Below are 21,615 nucleotides of genomic sequence, written 5' to 3'. Positions count from 1 at the left end.
TGACTTTGCTCTCTGCAGGCTTATTTTTGTAATTTTACTTGCTTATTAAGGAGAGTAATTATGTGAATAAAATAACATAAATAGATTTGAAGTATAAGCTTTTTTCTCCCCCACACTTTAAACTTGAGACTGAATCACTTTTATTAAGAAAAAGGAACTGAATTGCTTACTGGCATTTTCTCTGTCATATATTTCTTTTACTAGCTTAAGTAGTTACTACAGAAGGGRATTTTTTATTTATTTAATTCCTTGATTAATYTTTAGAATAATCAATAGATTATGGGATTACTAAAATAATAACCCACCACAAGGACTTACATCAACTTAATCAGAGAAAAACGCATATTAAATAAACRATTGCTCTCTTATCCAGGCATTCGTTATTCACAAGGACAATATTTCACAATTCAGAGCRAAACCATCCCACATTAAAGCTCAGGCTTAATTTCTAGCAGCTGATCTGTGTCCAGACTGGACTCTGCGATGGGGGGGGGCCTGGATGTGACGTCTCTGCTGCCTGTGGGTTTTAGCCTTTGTTTGACTAAAGTGGAGGTTTTGCATCGACAGCGGGGTGCAGCCGCTCCTGAGGGACGCATGGGAACAAAAGCTGCTGTGTGGCTGAGCTTTTCATGTGAACCTCGCTGTCTTAGGTCCACCGAACAGAACAGCTTGTGATATCTGAAACATTTTTACTGCTCCAGATTTATCGAAACCTCWAGAAGTTTGTCCCATTTTGTTTTTTTCCGTCATTTGAAAGCTAATTAAACTGCACTATAGTAGCCTCAKTTAAAAAATGCTACTGGTTGTGAATTTGGCTTCCCAAGTGCAAAGCCATCAAACTGAGTTACAGCCGCGCTAACTTTCACGGGTTGCATCACAGCTCTGGTGAAAAGAATAGAAAAAAAAAAAAAAGAGTTTGTTTTCATGAATAAGCAGAATGGTTTCACAGCCTGTTGTTTTCAATTAGCGGCTGAGCCAGCCGCCTGTACAACAAGCAAAAGTTCAAGACTAGTTCAGCAAACCAAAGCGTTCCTCCTTTTGTTATCTGGTTTCAGTATCAAATACTGATCACGCCATACATTTGTAGGTCAGTTTGATTTATAAAGTAATATCAATTGCTTCTTTATCTGCAGTTCTATCTGTTTTTGGCTTGCTTTGGAAACCTACACTGGTCCAACTTGCATGAAATGTAAGTGAGACAGACACTGAATTAGGAAACTTTAATACATGACGATGACACCACAGTTATTACTGATGATGTTGCAGCCAAGAAAAACCTGGGCTTCATACAAATTGGAAGGCATTTATTAAGACAAATGTACTGATCTCATACTGATTATGTCAAGATCCTTGGGTGTTTGTACTTTGGTTTTCTCTTGCCCTTGTGATTTAACAATTTCCTTGTGGGTTATTTATGTTCAGCGGGTCTCTTTTACCGGAAGATCCCGGAGAAGAATGTCTGACCATCGGTTTCTGCTCAAGCTCACCTGAGTTATACAACACAGATCTGAGCCAGAGCAGTGAGTCCACGTGAACATTTTAAACAAAATAAATAAGCTTAAAGGAGAATCGAAAGGTGCTTTTAAACTGCTCTGGTGTTTTTGGAATATTTTCCCGCGATATGTGACAACTAGTGGTGGAACATGGGTGCAACACGGTTACAATTAAGTTTTCGAACCAGCCAGAAAATGCTACTTTAGCTTCCCTAAAGGTAAAGACTGTGTCCGATTTGGATAAGTAAGTTGCAACCCCAAAAAATGACTATCCAAAACTAATAAAAAAAATAAAAATAAAAAAAAAGCACATGGAGAGGAGGACGCTGCCACATACRAGACGAAACTTATCTGGAGTGAGAATGGCGCTCACGTCATCCAGGTATGTGCTGCATGTAATTACCACAGCAGAAATTCCTACTAATGCACCAAATCCAGAAATYGTACATTAGAAATGGTTCTCACTGTTCCACGTTCGTTCACAACTTAGTCTGAATCAAAATCAAATCGGAGGAGGTTTCACTGGATTCTGGATCTCCAGTTGTTAGTTCAGGTTCACGCTATGATTCTCTACCTTTTACTCCAATAAAGCCTTCCTGCAGTTCTTTATTTTAAAAAAAATGTTTTTTTTTACTACTTTTCCCTCCCACTTCCACTAATAAACAGATGGACAGTAATGTCATTCTACTGGTTGGCAAGTCATGCACCGAGGATGTAGAGGACAATAACTCCCCACCCCTCATAAAATCAGCCTACTTTGGCATATATTAACACCAACACTAAAAACAAGTTAAAGTTTTAGGTAAGAGAAATGGGTCCCTGTGTTTCACCAAATAATACTCAATATTTTGAGATCTGATTTGTGTGGCCTTGATGCGCAAAAAGCGTCCAATAAAGAGAAAACTGATAACAAAAACTAATTGAGTGTTTTTTTTATTACATTAACTTGAATCAGAATTTTAAAAAAATCAAACAAGAATAATTAAAGTGCATGAAGTCAGCGTCAGCAAATCAGTTTGTGAAAGAGTGAATGTGCAAGTGTGTTAGGTAACGCATTAAAAAGCCAAAACATTTCCAAAGCCAAACCAATCCAAAAATCCAGGACTATTCGCAGTGAGGGGAGCAAGGGCAGCCGAGGATACAGCTTAACTGACTGGGAACACTGGGACCTAAAAAGACTGGGAACGTTGGGACCGGATGTTCCTGTCAGCAGCCAATCCTTCACCTGATAGATGAAGGAGCAGAAAGGTTTTTATTGGATAACATTTTACTGTTGATAAATGAAATCATGTTTTGAAAACAGATTTTTATTTAGTCTATCAGATATTAAATTTGTTTATTATTCTGATGCATGAAAGTGTGAAAAAAACAAAACAAAAAGATGAGGAATCTGTCAGCGTTAAAAAAAAGAAAGATACATTTTAAAAAGGTAATTTTGACATGGTTGATAGAGAAAGTTTAAAGTTTATCTAACAGAATAAATTACTGAGAAATGTCTGTCTGTATACCAACATGGATCCCTGAGAATCTGCTCAGATCTGTTTCACAAAATTATTTAAGGAACCTCCTGTTGAGGAAAAATAACACTCTATCATAGATAAAAAAGTTTGTTCTGCAATTATTGCGTAACTGTTTTTAAATCAATACGGTAAAGGAATTTGATTAAACATTTATCTTGTTTGGTTCAGCAACTATAAAGCAGGTTATTATGATTATCTGCTGAAATGCACTGTGAGGAGAGGGCGTACTTACTTTGGCACAAATTAGCATTCAGCAAACTGTGTGGTTTGTTTGAAAGGCACTTTGTTTAGCTGCCAAGCACTCCCACACGCAAACAACAACATTCTGTGGGAAAAAAAGGACGAATTATTTTCATAGGCATTATTATTATTTTTTTTTCCACACACGGTTCTTCAGAATACATGAAAAACATTCACACCTCCAGAATTTTTTCATATTTTGCCATCTTACAACACCCTAAAGCAACGTGAATTTTACGGTGATGTTGTTTAACAGACCAGCAACAAGTAGTGCATGAATGTGAAGTGGAAGAAAAATAAAAAAAGACAAGGTTTTCAAATGTTTACATATGAAAATATTGTTTTAAAACCCGATCCTGATTTGAACTTTAAACTTCTCCTCTACTTTCTTTGTTTTTCGTGATGCTGTTTGTTCCCTGATGTCTTCCAGCAAACCTCTGAGACCTTCACAAAACTGCTGAATCTACACTGACGTGAAATTACTCACAGGGTACTCCAACTAAAGGCATTCGTTTGACGACCTCTAAAGACAGTTGTGGCATTTTATTTTTCAGTTAAAGGGAGAGGATGCAGAAGCAAACCACATTCAGACTACCATTAAATAGATAAATTAAAGTAGGCACCCTAAATATTGGGTGACAACATAAATGTCCAATAAAATGCACTGAAGTTTGCCATTTCAGGAATCAGGAAATGAAAAGGCCACACTTGGAGGGAATCCTGATGTCTTCAGAGTTCATTTATGTGTATCTACAAAAGTCTCAATTGTATTAGATTATCTAATTTTCAGCTTTTTTTTTTTTTCTAGTTACTTTACTCCACGGTATCTTGACATTCTTGGGCTGTTATCCTGTGGACAGTGTGAAAACACATTTGCCCTACTTTCCTTGTGTTACACTGAATGCAACTTGTGAGAATCTGTCTCACAAAGTACTCCATGTGGGATCTATTGTCAATGTCATAGTGTGTTTTGAGAAAAAAAAAAAGCTTCAAGAATGTCCCCTTAAGGAATAAAGCTAACCCTATCCTTTCCCCTTTCAGCTAGATAATCAAATTTGTTTTTATGTTTTTCTGTCTTGCCCTGAACTCTCCTTTTATTTACTGCTTCTCATTAGTTTTCCTCCTTTCTTCTCTAACCAGGCTGTGTAGTCCTGTCTGTCTGCGGCTCCATTCATGACGCAGTGTGTCTTCAAACAGCTTGTGTATTATCTGCTCTGCGGTCAACAGTTGCAAGTGATAAAGACAACAAATCAAGACTAATGACTTTTTAACTCTAGTTTAGCTTTCTCTCGGATCCTCCCTCCTCTGATAAAAGCGTGTGAGCGGTCCGCTGTGTGGACAGAAGTGTCGACAGATGCACTCGGCCCCGGGCAGGCATTCAACATGTGGTTAAAAGTGCTGTCATGCTGACAGCGACGCAGGGACGCGCGTGTGTATCTTCGTCCCTGAAACTACACACGCACACAATCAATGGAGAGCCGACCAAAGATACGGATCAGCGTGTAAATTGGCCTGGGAAGCTGCAGACGCAGAGCAAAGTATCACATCTCAATTGAAAGAAATGGCGGTTTTGCCGTTTGGAGCTGTGGCAACGACGAGGCAACAAAACAACTTCACCAGGAGACTGGTTTGGATTTAACAGGAACTGGAAAAGGGTCGTAACTCACTGTGGTCTCCCACCATCGTCCCCTAACCAGAACCATGTGCTTGAATATAATTAAGGAGACATCTTTACCGAGTGTTGCTCCCATCGGCCTTGTCTCTCCTTGCTGCTTAATCCCTTTAACAATCTTGGCTTGCTAACACATAAGCAACATCATGCCTGATGATGTTAGCACTGCCAGCGCATTTCCCTCAGAGCAAAATGTACAACCTCCAAGGATTACCCTCTGTTTTTCCGTTCTTACTAGATGTGAATTACACCAACATCTGGCTTTTGTCTTTGGAGTCCAAAAGGTACAATTGACATTATTTCCCAGGTCAAAAGGGAGTGACGGGTTTTTATCAACTCCAGCGCCGATGGAAACACGACGCCTCCAAGGACACGTGAACTCTTTGCAGGTCACTCTGACATGAAACGAAAAGAAAAATTAAAATTTTTAACTTTTAGGTGAGGGGGTGAAAGGTCATGTCTTATTGTTACTTCATATTTTTTGTAATGTTATGTTTCTTTCTATTACTAGAAAATAACATTTATTTATGCTTCCCTGACTAAAAACGTTGTCATTTCATGATAGTTTGATTGGAACAAATTGATTATCAGCATTAAAATAATAATAATAAAAAAGACAACCAACTGTTATTTGATTTGAAGACAGTTGGCAATGAAATAAATTGGATTTTGTCTCTGGGAAATTATTTCTCTGTGGATATGGCCATATGTTTTTGATCATTATCCTACAGAAAAAAAGAAAAGAAAAAAAAAGCAATCCGTTTTTTTTCTGAAAATGTCCTGGTTTTAACAAGATTTTATGAAGCCAAGAAACCTAAAAAGGTTTTGGAAGAACTAGACTTTTGTAATAAAAATTTATTTCTTTTTGTAGGATTCAATTCCTTGTTGAAGTTATTTACCGATTGTCCTTTAGTGATTAAAAAGTAAATAAAAAATTGACATTTATTGGTTGTTTCTCACATTTTCTGTTTATTATTTATGGTACTTTTGTCATGTGTGGATTTGTACAGTGCCCTATAAGTAAGGCTGAAAGAGTTTTGTTTATTCCAAAAACAAAAATAAAACAAAAAACCCTCTCTCAGCTCAAACATTTAAATCATCAACACAAGAAGAGTTTTAAGGCTCCAGATTTACACTGGGCCAATATAAACACTCCCACAGAGTTCACATCTTGTTTTCCTGATAAAGTGCAGTACTAAACACTTACTTGTTAAAATAACTGACTTTTTACATGCATCGTGTCATGAACTGCTAAAGTGCAATACAACAGTGTTTTTTAAATTTTATTTTTTGTGAAAAACACTCTAATTACACGACGGTATTTTTACATTTCTTCTACTTTTTTTAGTAACATTTTCAGGATATTGCATTAAACTTGTCTCTTTCTGACATAAAGTCACTATTTTCGTTGAAACAAAGGCTGCATTGTTTCCCAACAGCCTCAGCAGTGACCTATAATCCCATTTAGCATCCAGATACACATCTCCATTCTCTTGTCCCAACCTGATCGGCTACCTCCCTTGAATTCATCAGAGAGCTTCCTCTAATGCGCCTCCGAAACAAGTTTGTGATCACACCAGCTGTTTACAAATGACTTTCAGAGCACCTATTGAAGACTGGACAAGGCCCAGGCAGTAGGGGAAAACACCAACGGTACGGTTTAGTGGCCCTCCTGTGGCCTCTAGAAAAATCCCCGTACACCCGCTTCACCCCGCCCGCAGGCGCCCTCCCCGCTTGTCTATTCGCTATCTGGGGAGATGGTTTGATAACTTTTCTGTTTATGTTTTGTGTTCTCTGCAGAGGTCTTTGTTGTGTACCTGTTATTGTTAAGGACGCATCGGACATGTCGGAGTTTGTGTTTGCGCACGTACTCCGATTGGCAGTAAAACCGCACGCAGCACGTTCCGAACGAAATCACGTTTAGGACGTTTCCATTTTACGGTGGCCGACAGGTGCAAACGGCGCAGCAGCCCTGTTGAAAGGCGCTGCAAACACACGCGACAACCAAATGCGACAGAAGAAAGGATGCAACCAACAACAAAATAATGCTGCAATAACAGAAAATAGAAGCAAACAATCAGCGAAACAAATACAAACCGAAAGGGTACAACCATAAGTAAAATGCATCAAACACACACAACAAAGAAATGCAAACAAAAAATGTCTAAAAAAACATATCTATCTATATACAGAGAGAAATTTTTTTATCTTTTTTACTTGGCGTGTGTAAATATCTGGTTTCAACTGTGCGCGTGTGCATTTCTTCTTTTTTTTTTAGGTGGCCATGTTTTGCCCTTTCTACAGTCAAAATCTAGGCCTAAACTATATTTACATTTTTTTGTGTAGTGCATTGAGTTTCAACAATTATTTTTTTTATCTATCACTAGGAGCAGGTTTGAGCAATTGAATTCGCAGCAGATGCAGCAAGTGTTGGAGCAATGTTTGGAATGTTATTCAGGCCTGATTTTTCAGATACTCAGCCATTCTGCTCCTCCAACACCACTTCCTGCCCCCAGCCAACCGTCCTGGTGTGTCTGTCAGAGATGCAGAGAGATGATGTCTTCTGTGGTGGAGAGGAAGCGCTGCATGCAACATCCACCTCGTTGCATTTCAGCGTTACCGCATATGGAAGTTCACATTCTGGAAGCAGGAGTCCTGCATCTGGCCAGAAGGATCTGGAATGAGCTGCGTGCGGAAGACGACCTTCCCGATGAAGGTGAAGATAAAAGGCAGTGTGGGACTCTGGGTACTGGTCACAGAGTGGTCATCCCAAGCTGCTGTGTTTGGGCAATTCAAGATTGCTATCCTGATCCTGATGGACAGTACAGGCAAGGTTTCCCTCAGTGTCCCACCTGGTTTAGCATTGTTAATTTATTAGTTGTATTTTTTTTCCCATTTAGCGTATCCATGGAAACCGAGTGTTTATCAGGGCATTTTTCAAAAAAAAAATTACGGTCAAAAACAACTTAGGTTTCCACAAATTTGACATTAATTCAACTAATTTTATCATCCTTAACTAAAATACATATATTTCTAAAATTGCTACACCACAGTTTAACGTTCCTGACATTTGCAGCGAAATTTAGTCAAGATAAAGGCTCATTAATGCTAATAGTCTTATTTTGTACAGCAGTCGGAATTTCTTTAAAACACACACATAAAAACAAAATAAAGTAAGCAATTCACTAATATCTTAGTAATACTTGCTTTCATTTATTAAAAATAGTAGAAGAATGATATTAACCTTCCGGCTGGTCACTCCGCTGGTGCTTCTCCTGGCCAAGAATCATCTTTCGCAGGTTTGTTTACCACGGGCTTCTTCAGCAAGTGTGAACTTGTCAAACCTTCCGAAGTTTTCTATGCTCTTTCACGCGTCTCCCTCAAAAGTCCAGTCGCAAAGGGAAAAAAATTAAGGTCAGGACCATTTATATGGTTGCCAACGTTACCGTCGTTTCCATGGCGTTTCCATGAACGAGTGCGTTCGTCAATGAAATCATGGAAACGACGTTAGCCCGTGGAATTGACGAACGCACGCGTCCTGTCGTCAATGAAAGTCATGGAACGACGTTAGCGTTCGCAGCCCTATAAATGGTCCTGATCTTCGGAATTCTTTCCCTTTGCGACTGGACTTTTGAAGGAGACGCCTGAAAGAGCATAGAAAGCTTCGGAAGGTTTGTCCTTGCTGAGAAAGTCTGCTTTGCAAAACTCGCTGAAGAAGCACTTGCTGAAGAAGCCCGTGGTATACAAACCTGCAAAAGATGGTTTCTGGCCAGGAGAAGCACCAGCGGGGTGATCAGCCGGAAGGTTAATATAATTCTGATACTATTTTTAATACACGAAAGCAAGTTATTACCAAGATATTAGTGAATTGTTTAGTTTATTTTGTGTCTGTGTGTGTTAAAGAAATTCCGACTGCTGTACAAAAAAAATACTATTAGCATGTTTTGCTAGCATAGATCCTTCTTGCTAATGAGCCTTTTTCTTGACTAAATTTCGTAAATGTCAGCGTGTAGTGATTTAATAAATATAAGTATTTTAGTTAATAGATATCAAGTTAATTGAATTAATGTCCTTTTTTTTTGAAAACTAGCTTATTTTTGACCGGTGTTTTTTTGAAAAATGCCCTGATAAACACCGTTTCCATAGATACGCTAAATGAAACACATTAAATACTTACTATTATTTTTAAAAAGAACATTCATTTGTGGGGTGAAACAAATTTGTGAGTTAATTTAAATGGATTTGGAATTTATGTGTTGGCTTATTGAAATCTGTGGATAAATGGCTCCGATGTTAACACTTGTGTTTGACAAAAATTCTTATGCTGGTTTGAAAACACAGCTACATTTCTTGCAAACTAGATCATTTTTCAAATCAGTTTTGAAAAATGCCCTACATGTAGTTTTCCTACATGAGTGAACTAATTTGAAAAGAAAAAAAAAACATTACTTGAATTAGTTAAAATCAGTAATGCTGACACAGTAGTTGTTTTGGTTTGAAAGAAGTTTTTGAACCAGCTTTTTGAAAAATGCAGTATCTCCATGGATACATTGATTAAATAACAACACACAACTTTATTCTTATCTGTAAAGAACAATCAATATGTGCCTATTAATTTCACAAAGTCACTAAATTATTTAGTTTATTTAGTTACTCAAGACCAGAAAAACCGTGTTTTGCTCTATTGCATTTCTGAACTTCTGAAAATGATACCATTTTTAGAAGTTAATCGAATACTAACAGTAAATGTTAAAATTCATTAGAAAAACAATGATCTCGGTTTCATTTAGTCCAGTTGTGATTCATTTATCTTCAACACCTCACTGTCACTGTCATCTGTGCCCACCTGTCTAAAGACCGCCACTATCGTCCCTGCCCCCAAGTGCTCCACAGTGACGAGCCTGAATGACTACCGGCCTATAGCCTTAACATCGGTAGTCATGAAGTGCTTTGAGAGGCTAATCATGTATCACATCAAGGACTCCATCGACGTCACTGTGGACCCCCATCAGTATAGTATAGCAATAATATTGCTAATTAAATCTAGTCAAGAAAAACAAAGACATTCTCCAACTTGGGTTAATGTATTGGTATTTCAGTTTTCTCTCTAAACATTTCTTTGAATTTTTGTGAAGGTCTTGATACTGAACTATAGCATTTAGTTTTTTTTCCTTCATAGCTCATGCTGTAGTGCTTCTTCCTGATGGATCCCTAATGTTGGAGGGACACCCGGACATTGGTAAGAATCTCGGTAAGGTGGTCAGATGTTTTCCCGCAGATGTCAGACGACATTTCACTAACCCGTCACATTTTACTGCCCGTCAGTTTCTGAAGACAAGGGAGAGGTGTCAAGCTGTAGGTCACCTCCAGACTCTGTCGACAGTACTACCAGCTCCAGTGAAGGTGAGGTTGGTAATGACAGTACTAGCAGCTCCAGTGGCAGCTTTACTAACAACTCCGGTTGTAACTCTACTAGCAACTCCGGTGGTAGCTCTACTAGCAACTCCGGTGGTGGCTCTATCAGCTCCAGTGAAGACGAAGTTGGTAATGGCTGTACTACCAGCTCCAGTTCAACAGTGGACCGTGCTTACACTGCACCACAGCTGCTTGAGGTTCTTCCTCCAATTTTTAAATACATACAGAACATCGAGATGGCTCAGAAGCTTCAAGAGGACATTTTTCTCTTGACTTCGCTTGAATCCGCACGTGGACTTGACAAGCAGGAAGAGCCCATTTTGAGTCCAGAGGACTCCAAACCTATTGGGACCTCCCAACATTACCAGGTAGGTTGGGAAGAGGATGCGGCTCATGTGACATCTGTGATCGGCATAAACAATGATGCTGAAGAGGAACCCCCCGCCAAGAGGTCCAGGGACAGCAGTGATGAAGAGGAGGTCCCTGCCATGAAGCCCAGTTGGGAGGAGGTCCTTCAAAGTATCGGCACAAGGTTGCCATGGAGATGTGGTAAAGAATGGGAGGATGAGCCCATTCTGCCAACCCCTGTGTTCATTGCCTATCAAAAGACAGACCATGAGGATCCCGTTCTGTCATCCCCTGTCTTCAGTCCCTCACGAGGGATGGTGCGTGATGGTCCTTTTCTGTCATCTCCATTTTTTAGTCCCTCACGAGGGATGGTGCGTGATGGTCCTTTTCTGTCNCTGTCATCTCCATTTTTTAGTCCCTCACGAGGGATGGTGCGTGATGGTCCTTTTCTGTCATCTCCATTTTTTAGTCCCTCACGAGGGATGGTGCGCGACGATCCTTTTCTGTCATCCGTTGTCTTCAGTCCCTCACCCTTGACATACTGGGAGGATCCCATTTTGTCACCCTGTGTCTTCAGTCCTTCACTTGAGATTTCATGGGATGATCCCATTCTGACATTCCCTGTCCTCAGTCCCTTACCATCAATACAGTGCAAAGATCCAACTTTGTCATCCCCTGCCTTCTGTTTCTGGATGGACTCTGAAGATGACATAGAAGAGGAATCAATTCCTTCAACATCTGACGGAACTAGAGAGAGTTTCAGACAATTGTGGTTTAGACCTCACTACCACTTGTCAAGTGACTCTGATTAGATTGGGATCTTGAAAAACTGAAGGCCTACCTGGGAAGTCACATTAGGACATTATCATTTCTCTGTTTTATTTTTGTTTGTTTTTTAAAAGACAATAGCTTTCTAGCAGGCCTGATGATGCCTTAGGTAGCACCTTGCACTGGGGCTTTTATTTATCCTGCTGCTAGATTGTGTATTTTAGATGTTAAGGATTCTAGCAGGCTTGAGGATGCCTTAGGTAATTGCACCGGAGCTTTTTCTTATCCTGCTGCTAGATTGTGTATTTTAGATGTTAAGGATTCTAGCAGGCTTGAGGATGCCTTAGGTAATTGCACCGGAGCTTTTTCTTATCCCGCTGCTAGATTGATGACTTTTGATGTTAAGGATTCTAGCAGGACCGAGGATGCCTTAGGTAGTGTCTTGCACCAGGGCTTTTCTTTATCCCGCTGCTGGATTTTTCACTTTAGATGCTAAGGATTCTGGCAGGACTGAGGATGTCCTAGGTAGCGTCTTGCACCGGGGCTTTTCTTTATCCTGCTGCTGGATTTTGTATTTTACATTTTAAGGATTCTGATTAAAAAGGCAATAAAGTATTTTTTTCTGTTTAATCAAACAATGACCCAATGCTGGAGAAGGAAAATTAAAATTTCTGAGGAATGAGGCCATACTGCTGAACAAAACAAACACTAAAAGGAGTTGGATATCACTGGTGCATAAAAGAAAAATGCTAAAAGGAACAAGACAACACTAAATCTAAAACGTTCTTGCTGAGTAAAAATTAAACCTCAAAAGGATTGCGATAACGCGACTCGGGGCACTGGAATCAACACAATTGAGACAACACTGCTGCAACTTAAGCGCTTTAAAATTGAAACAATGTTTCTGGCACGTTCGAATTTTTAAGACATGAAAAAACACTAAAAGGGACACAATATAATCAGTTGAGCTGTGGTATAAACAGTTGTAAAGCTATAACACAATTCCTAGATGTCATAAAATCCACAGTGAGATAGGTATTTTTTTTTAGGTAAGAAACAACAACTGCAGGAACAGTAACAATGAAAGTCCACATGTTAGGCTCAGGTGATAATACTTTTAAAAGTAGGTAATGCTGCAGGGTGTCGAATCTAAAATCTCTAAGCACTGAGAAGAGACAACAATTTTCGGGACAAATTCAACTCTTTAAAAATAGAGTACAATACTTTTGCGGACAAATCTTTCAAGTTGTGAGATGGCTGAGATGCCGTCATGGTGGACAAGCTAAAATGTAGAGGAATTAACCCTGCGGAGCATAACATAAAACCTATAAGGATAAAAGGAAAAGACGGTGATAAATATTTGGTTCCCAAAGGCACCAAAGGCTTGTACCACCATAAACATATTATGAGGACCACCAGGAGGTGCAGTCACCAAAAGTATCAGTCTCAGACGGAGCAGCTCCCAGTGAGACGGCTTCTTCCAAGATTCTCTCTGTCTCTGGTATGAGGACTTGGAGATCTGTCTGTCAGTCACTTTTGTCTTCTGTTTCGCTCTTTGTGTTTTTCTCTCTACTCTCCCAAGTTTCAGGGTGTAACAGTGGGGCTTCCCCACACGGTGCCCTCCAAGATAGCAAATTGTTTTCACCTGTTCTTCCACTAATCCACTCTCCCAGTTTTAATCTTTCAGGTTTTAGCTGCTCACCGTTGGATTCTTTTGTCGCCGTCCATGTGGTTCCTGTCCTCCTGTATGTTTTTCATACTGCTTGCAAGTTTTTGCATTCCTCACTCACATCATACTGCTTGGCTCCTGCTGGCAATGGGGAGCCATCAGCTTCACTAAATAAAAATGTGTAGAAAGAAATTTACAATTAGTAGAAGGTGTCCTCCGTAGAGACTTAAAATTTAAGTAAGGAATGTTTGCCTGACCATTTTGTATCAATACCACATTACAGCAATGGACCAATAAGAAAGGAGAAGACAAAGGAGAACATAGACAGAATTTATGATTAGGGATTTAATTAATGGCTTTTATTCAGAGGGACACTAGAGAACAGGATCAAAGGGAATGAAATAGAGAGCATGTGGAGTAAAGTTTTATGAAGATAAACTATTAATCTCATGAAACAAATAGTTTATATGGCCATTAGCATGTTTATGGGTTGCAACATAGAAAGATCACAAAAACAGAATAGACATAAAATAATAGAGAAAATAGTCTGATCCCAGATTGAAATTCTGCAAATCAATAATGTCTCTGATCATTCCAGGTTGGATCTCCTGAACTACTATAATCCTCCACCTTCAGCACCACCAGTCAGGTGGAGGAAGATAAGAGAACCCAGTTGACAAAAACAGTAAGAAAACTTATTTTTACCCAGCTAACAATTTTAAATATGGATGAAACTGAGGTTCTTTCTTCTGTCCATGTATATTCTCTTCTTTTGGCCCTGTTGTCTTTTCTCTGTGTTTCCTTTCTCCATGAACTCATGTCACATGATTTGAGTTGACCAACCCCTAGAGCAGGTTACTTCCTCCATCTGCTGATCTACTGGTTGTAGCAGATTGTGGAGAGGCGAGGACGCGACGATGACTTGATCTGATATGGTGGCCGACAGGAGCAAACTCACAGCAAACAGGTGAAACAGCACAGCAGAAGTGAAACTAAAGGATCTTTTTTACATTTCCAAACTGAACTTACTTATACCGTCATTGAAACAAACAAAAAAAAAATGTTTCCACCATAACTTCTGGTTGTTCGATAATTTTATCTGTCAAACTCTGTGTAGTGTGCAATAATTACCGAAACCTGCTGGTGTAAATTGGGACTGCAGTAGTATATTCATTTATGTCTTTGCTTATTGTTCTCTACCACAGGTATCCAGTGCAGCTACATTGAATAAACTGCATCAGTCGGTTGACAGACAGGCCAGCATCTTACAAACTGCTGGATGCTTTCAGCTTCCTGTGAGTGTCGGTGACAAAGAGAATATTGTGAAGAACTTCATACATTCATTTACCGCAATCATTTCTCTATTCAAAGGTAATGTTTCTCGTCTTTATTTAAAACAATTAACTAAGTTAATTTAGCTACCATTTTGTTGCAGTTAAAATAAGTTGACAGTAGGGTAAGAATTGACAATAGCCAGCAGCCAAATAAGTAAGAGCTTGATTGAAATGCTTCTCAATAACTGGAGAAAATCTGTTACTGCAAAGAAATAGTGGATTTGCAGTAATACCTCTGCTGAACAAAAAACAAAAAAACAAGATTAGACACGTTACTGTTTATGTTTGACTGTGAAAACCATCCATTTAAGATCATGCTGTTTTTAGCATCATTAAGGTTATGTTTGTTCTAAATGTTTTCTAGATTCAAGGTTGCCCTTTCAACCCTGGATTTTGTTTATGCTTTGGAGCCGCGTGCTTCCAGGTTCAGGCCCTTTATGTGCACATGTGCGGAAAAGCTGACATCAGAAGTTTTAGAGATGGAGACAACATAATCCCACACTCTGCCAGAAATAACTAAAGTCCAGAGTGAAGATGGCATCACTTATCTTGCTTGTTTGAAAGAACGTGCAGAATATCTGTTGCTGCCAATCCCAGTGTGAATGGCTGAAGACCCACAGACGTTTGTGGAATGTTGACCGTTCCAGATCCAGACCAAATCCAGAGGAACGGCGCTCACCATGCCATAGGTATGTTTTAACTTCAACATTGTAATAGTTAAAATGTAATGCTACATTTGTATATGAATGTGTTTTCCAGATTTGTTCGAACAATAGCTGTGTGTGGCAAGCAAATTCCCAGCCTACTTGCAAGTATGGAACGCAAGCTGGGGACTTTCTGTGGCATAATTCATAATAGCATAATTCTGTCTGGCAACAACGATGCCCGAGTTGCACTGCTGTTCAGGTTTATGAATATGGGAGCAGTGGATCAGTCAACCTTTGTCAAAATGCAAGACAGTTACTGCGTTGACACTATCAAAGAATTTTGGGACAACCACAAGTCTGGTTATTGTTCTCTACCATAGATGTCCAGTGCAGCGACGTTGAATGAACTACATCAGTCAGTTGACAGACAGGTCAGCATCTTACAAACTGCTGGTTGCTTTCAGCTCCCACAGAGCTGAAGYAGTTTCCAGACTGCAGTYACAGGATAATGTTGTAGTACTTGGTGAGTATAATACTCAGTTATGTCACCCTAGACATCCATCTCTGCCTAAAACAGTGATCCCATGTTGATAAGAATTCTTTGTTTCTTTTGCATCTGTTATTTTTCATAGTTATGGGTKAATGGACCCAGCCCTGGGTTTTGTGCTCAGTCCTGCATCTACACCGTCATGGAAAAGGACACTAAATAAATTGTATCCATAGTAAACATTGACAAGCGTGAGACGCAGAGGAGTTCTGTGATTCTGGAGAGGGAAGGCTTTATCGCTTTATCAGAAGCTTTGACCAGCTACACCCGGAAGTTAAACTTGCTGAAATATGCACAGATGCACATTCACAGATATCTGCTCTGTTTAGTAAGTGCAATGTAGTGATATTAATAACAGTAAATGTTTGCTTGACCTCATGATTTCATCTGACGATGTATCTCTAATAATATTTCTGTGGCAGTCAATGGAAAATACAAGGACAGTGAAGTGCTACACACTTTAGACATGTGGCATGGTTCTAACAACCTGGGCAAAAAGATCCATTCAGTAAGTTTTACATGAATACATAATAAGTGTCAAAATTGTACATTTTTATCCAATATGTTAAGTCATTTCATAATGATTTGTGTTTATTAAGGCAGGGCAGCAAAGAGGTTGTTCCATTCTTCTGCMGTGGAACAAGGAGATCTGCAATCATTTTTGATTCTGCWGCAAGACCTGTGACGACTTTTTAGTGAGTCATAGAATTATCCWAAAATACAATATGTATTTATCTTTGCTAACATTAAGCACTGAGGTGTTGACACATAGCGTGTTTACAGYATGTTTGTTTTGAACGTGATATTGTTCAACAATACATTTGACATGTAATAAGGCGACATATTACATGACAAGTGCATTGTAATACATACAATGCATTTATAAACGTGCAATTAMTTTACGTTGTACACGCATTGTGAAAAACATTGGGGAAAAGATGCAATCACTGTAAAAATCTGCATTTAAGTAAGTTAAAACTGTTATGTTCATTTTCTGATTTAGGACATGTGGCGAGGCCTTYTACACCATGTCACAGGAGAGCATGAGTGGCCCCTGGATGCCTGTCAGCMTGGTCCCTTGGAGGAGCAAAGAGACAAGGAGTGAATAGAGAAGGGATCTGGTTMCCATCAGCTTCATCAGAAGTCATTCTCAATGCGCGCTGKCTAAAAGAGCTTCACAAGTTCTGGCACTTTAGGTATGTYTCCTATAAAACACTATTCTATGGAATATTAGTATTTTGATCTGTGTCATGTGTTTAATATCCAGTTTCGGACATCACAAGCTTTATAATAAGAAGTCCAGAAGTGGAGTTCGTATGCCATAAAGGAGGAGAAGGACTTCCATTACATTCCACAACTTCAGAGGCCAATTATAAGGAAACTGGTGGCATCAGGACACAAACTCCCTCGAGTTTCAACCATGAGACTAAATGACCCACGTCAGCATGATGTGCTGTCCGGTGTGCCGGCTYCCACCACACAGGAGCTGCTGGTGATACCAGTCAGCAGAGGCCAGGGTAAGAAGTTAATGTTTGTGTCAAACCTTCACTGCTGCTTGTTGCCTTCCCAATGAAAACTTGAAATTGATTGTAATAAAAAAACAGTAGGCCTCATTTGGCAGGACAGAATTCTGTTTTTGATCATAAATATTTTTAAGCATTTCTTCCTTCTAAGGATTTATTAAATTGTGAATCAAAACATGTGGCACATCTAATTATTTATGCTCTTTCAACAGGTCAGACTTTGCAGGAGACATGGAGGAAGGAATCATGTCTTCAGAACTCAAAATGTTCATATATCTACAGGAGCACTTTGCAATAAATAACATTTTATAGTTACGCATTTTTGGAAGACTGGAAGATTAATACCTAAACACCAACTATAAAGTCTTAAAAAAAGGCAATCATTAAAAAAAACARCTAATAAATTACCAATGCTAAACCTGGTGGGGGCACRAGTAAAGCCCGGTGGCCCGCCAGGCTCATAATACACTGAGGGAAACCCTGCCTGTACTGTCCATCAGGATCAGGACAGCGATCCTGAATTGCCCAAACACAGCAGCTTGGGATGACCACTCTGTGACCWGKACCCAGAGTCCCACACTGCCTTTTGTCTTCACCTTCATCTGGAAGGKCSTCTTCCGCACGCAGCTCATTCCAGATCCTTCTGGCCAGATGCAGGACTCCTGCTTCYAGAATGCGAGCTTCCATATGCGGCAAGGCTGAAAACTGTCCCAATTCCTCCTGGGAGAYTCTGGAACCCAAAGTCTGTTCCACCAAACCTGGGAGTAAAATATTCACAGGACACGTAGTTTACTCATATATTTACATTTCTTCRTTCAACTTGTACCTTCAACTGTAATGGCTRTTGATGGAGCCTGTTGTAATGCTTACTTGGTTAACTAACATGGACATAGCTTTTGACGGAGTTTAACTRTAATAAATTTGATTTAATTTTGATTTGTTACATAAAAGACCAAACTAAAAACCATTTTTATGTGAATGGTTCTTGGGACTCGACATGCACATTTGGAGAAGGTCGACCATAACTTTCCATGTGTGTCAGCAGATTTCCCAGCGGCTCGTCTCCAGAACGCACCGATGTCCAGCAGCAAAAACGTCGGGGAAATTTTGAAGTCGCACTGGGATCATTTAAAGATGGACGCAYACGTTTCAATCTCCTTGTCTATTCTTTTGCTCGACTCATTCTTCCCAAGAGACGGCTTCGCAGAAGGAAAGCCAAACCATGCCACCCAGGGTAGTTCCCCAACCTCCGACCCCTCGTGTCACCCGTCCGTCTCCGTCAGACCCTGTGAACTGTCTCGCCTCAGGAGGGAGTTACAGCTCAGCTTATTTTCAATGCAGCGTTTTATTGCCCATGCCTTCAAACTCAAACATGGTGAGCTCTCCACACAGTCTGTGAACTGGCTGCAAAAAATAAAAGCTCCTGTGTGATTTGTGTTATTTACTTTGGAGAATTGAGAATTTTTCTCATGGCTGATGGTTTAGGGACAAAAATGTSTTTTAATTTAAAGCCGGCTTTGGTTGCCATGAAAGGCAACCAAAGCCTGTGCCTGTGTGTTGGTTGCTGCAAAGTGAAAAATCCACATCAGATATTTAGTTTAAATGATCTAGCGCTGCATAGGATGCCTTTTTTTGTTAGCATAATCAAATGATCACCAGTCTGATAAACTGATGTGGAAATTCTTTAATCCCCTCAGTCTTAAATGTACTTATTTACAGTTAGCTTTAGACAGGTGTGCKGTTTGCATGGTACAGTACATGAGATGACACATTTTGACACATGACATKTATTTATATTGTCTATATTCCCCACTCTCAAATTAATTGATTGTGGGTTTTTTTCCAGTTATGGCAGTGAAGCTGTATCTGCAACCTTGGTCAGTCAAAATTAGGTAAAGTAAGATTATTATAATTGCACTAAGCTGCACTTTATGAAATGGAAATTAATTRAATTTTATACGATTCGACTTGAAAAGAGCTGAAAGTGGATATTTAAGTTATATGATTTTCAAGATACTCCATAGATCATTTAGTTGTATCAAGATAAAGTTTMTTTTCTTTTCTGTTGATTTATTTATTTATTTTTTGGCAATATATAYATTCTCTTGGCTGACTTGAAGTAATATCAACATCCTGACTCGAATCTGACAGAATTCAAAGGAAACTAAAGATTAGGGTGATGGAAAGAGACTTTCYAGCCGCCAAGACTAAGGGTTTATAACCAAAGATAAATCATTATACCTTTAAACATGCAAGAAACTGGTCAGCAATTATAARAAGCTGTTATGCTAATGCAGATTCTTCCATAAATTACTAAAAGTGTAATTAAAAGCTAATTAAAGTCAGAATTTGATACTTGTTTATATTGTGTTACTGTCTTTGAAGAGCTGCCTGCCTCAGTTCCCATCAAATGCAAACTTACTGGTCGAATGAGAATAAAAGCACATCTGAAAATGTCACGGGGTTTGAATAATTTTGAGGTCAAACACAAKTGGAGCCCAAGTCACCTGCATCTGATTTTGCTGTGGTTCAGTGTGTGTGCACAGAGATCTGTGCACATCTTCATGCYGTAATGAGTGTAAAAAGCCGACATTACACCAGCATCCTGTCAGTGTCGGGATCAAATTGCAGGATTCAGATTTCTAAAGGGAATTTGGAGAAATATTAAACCAATTAAAAAAAAAAAACGACTTCAAGCACAGGAAAAAAAAATTACAATTTGAGGTTGCAAGAAATGAAAACTGAAGTTTGTGAAGTATCAAAATGTCAAATCGCCAAAGATTCTTGGCCTTTAATGTTTGTGGACAGCCCAGCTAAGTATATCGTCAATCCAGCTGCATGTAATTCAGACGTGGGTCATGACTTCTAGATTGTGTTACTCTTTGCTCGGTTTGAACTGAAAGAGCCATTGTGTTTCCATTTCATTTGGCATTTATCACATGTAGCTAAAACACAAGGAAAGCCGTTAAAGTTATTACGTGATGGCAAAGGATTTCTGCCATGCCGGACCTTTTTCCAGATATTTTATGTGAAATGTTTTCCCCTGCATTACTGGTGAGGAAACGCCATCGCTGCAGAAATATCTGGATGGTCTTTGGGATTAAGTTGCAGGATCTGAAGCTTTTATTTCTTGGCTTTTGTGACTGGCAGCCACAAACCGGAAAGTCATAAAGAAAATTTAAAAATAAAATAAAACAAAAGCTCTCCACCTTATTTAGTTTGTTTTCCATCCAGTGTTGAAAGTGACAGGAAAATATTACAAGTGTGTATAAAAGCTATATTGGCTGGTTTAAACTTTTGTAAAAAAAAAAAAAAGTGACCAGGGCCAGTAAAATCCATAAAAGTGGTCTCAATWTGGAGATACATTTTTACTGAACTGGCTCTTTGCTCTATGTGTCACCAAGGCCGATTGTGACAACATTACAAAACAAGGGATTTCAAGCCCTGACAACCTTCCCTTTGATGCYGTTGCCTTATCGCACACCGAGCAGCTGCTTTCACAACAAACACACCGTCCACAGACCAGATGGGCTGTAATGGATGGGAATTAGAAGCACTGTAAATGATGAAACTGAGAAGTGTTATGGTTTCCATTCACATTCTCAGGCAGCCAAGGGGATTTGAACCGATGACATCACAGTTAACAAGCCTGTGTCTCTAAATGTCATAGTGCTGCTGCCCAGTTTAAATCAGCTGACAAAAGAACGATGACAACAGCTGCATAATTGCGGCCCAGGTTGACTGAATGTTGACGGTATCTCTGAGATCTTGRTAAACCCACTTTGTGACCTTGCTTCCACTTCCCAGTTTCTGGGATGCCATTAAAAAAAATACTCCTACTCCTTGAACTTTTCCCACATTTTGCTGCATTACAGTCACAACCATCAATGAATTTTATTGGATTTGGTGTGACAGGCCGAACAAAGTAGTGTGTGCTTGTGAAGTAGAAGGAGAATGTCACTTCGTTTTTTTTTGTGAGTCGGTACTTTTTTGAACGACCTGCTGCTGCTTATGACTCTGCAAACACCACATAGCCCTGAATAATTTTACCCATTCTTTTCTGCGACATAGCTCAAGCTCAGTCGGATTGGATGAAGAGAATCAGTGAACTTCAGTTTTTAAAAAGGTTTTTTGCATATTTGTCAAAACTGTCACCATGTCGCRATCAAGCTCCTCCACCTCCCTCCAGTGCCATTTGGAGAAATGCACCGCTCCCGACGAAAAAACCCAATCAGCGCCAGGAGGAAGGTCTTACTGCTGTCAATCAATATACGCTGCTCAGTGTGCTAATTGTGGAGAAACAACCATTCCATTTACCTTCCGCCATGCGAGGCCATGCTAACTAGCCTTAGCATTCTTGCCAGTCTGCTGATGGGGAGAAGCTGTGGCACAGCAGGGAGAAAAACTGAGAGTGTGAGCAGCGCGTGCCCAAGCTTGAT

The 21,615-nt window shown here is 39.5% G+C and overlaps 2 long non-coding RNA genes across 6 annotated transcripts; both read left to right on the top strand.

Annotated features, from left to right (window-relative positions):
* The first annotated feature begins 11,089 nt into the window (after positions 1–11,089).
* On the top strand, positions 11,090–16,343 carry LOC103464685 (uncharacterized). Of its 5 annotated transcripts, none has more exons than XR_533692.2 (8): positions 11,090–11,625; positions 11,717–14,092; positions 14,331–14,496; positions 14,824–15,148; positions 15,219–15,629; positions 15,739–15,981; positions 16,076–16,161; positions 16,253–16,343. It is a non-coding gene; the product is annotated as an uncharacterized LOC103464685 (long non-coding RNA). The 5 variants fall into 5 exon arrangements; XR_533699.2 differs by lacking the exon at positions 11,090–11,625 and having other exon boundaries at positions 11,657–13,201; positions 13,724–14,092; XR_001776187.1 differs by lacking the exon at positions 11,090–11,625 and having other exon boundaries at positions 11,659–13,810; positions 13,960–14,092.
* A 314-nt stretch (positions 16,344–16,657) lies between these two features.
* Positions 16,658–18,607, top strand: LOC103464791 (uncharacterized). Its single transcript, XR_533713.1, has 3 exons — positions 16,658–16,849; positions 16,921–17,170; positions 17,389–18,607. It is a non-coding gene; the product is annotated as an uncharacterized LOC103464791 (long non-coding RNA).
* Positions 18,608–21,615: the final 3,008 nt, after the last annotated feature.

This window comes from Poecilia reticulata, linkage group LG1, assembly GCF_000633615.1.
Source record: "Poecilia reticulata strain Guanapo linkage group LG1, Guppy_female_1.0+MT, whole genome shotgun sequence".
Classification (NCBI taxonomy): domain Eukaryota; kingdom Metazoa; phylum Chordata; class Actinopteri; order Cyprinodontiformes; family Poeciliidae; genus Poecilia; species Poecilia reticulata.
This window is presented reverse-complemented; position numbering and strand designations above follow the sequence as displayed.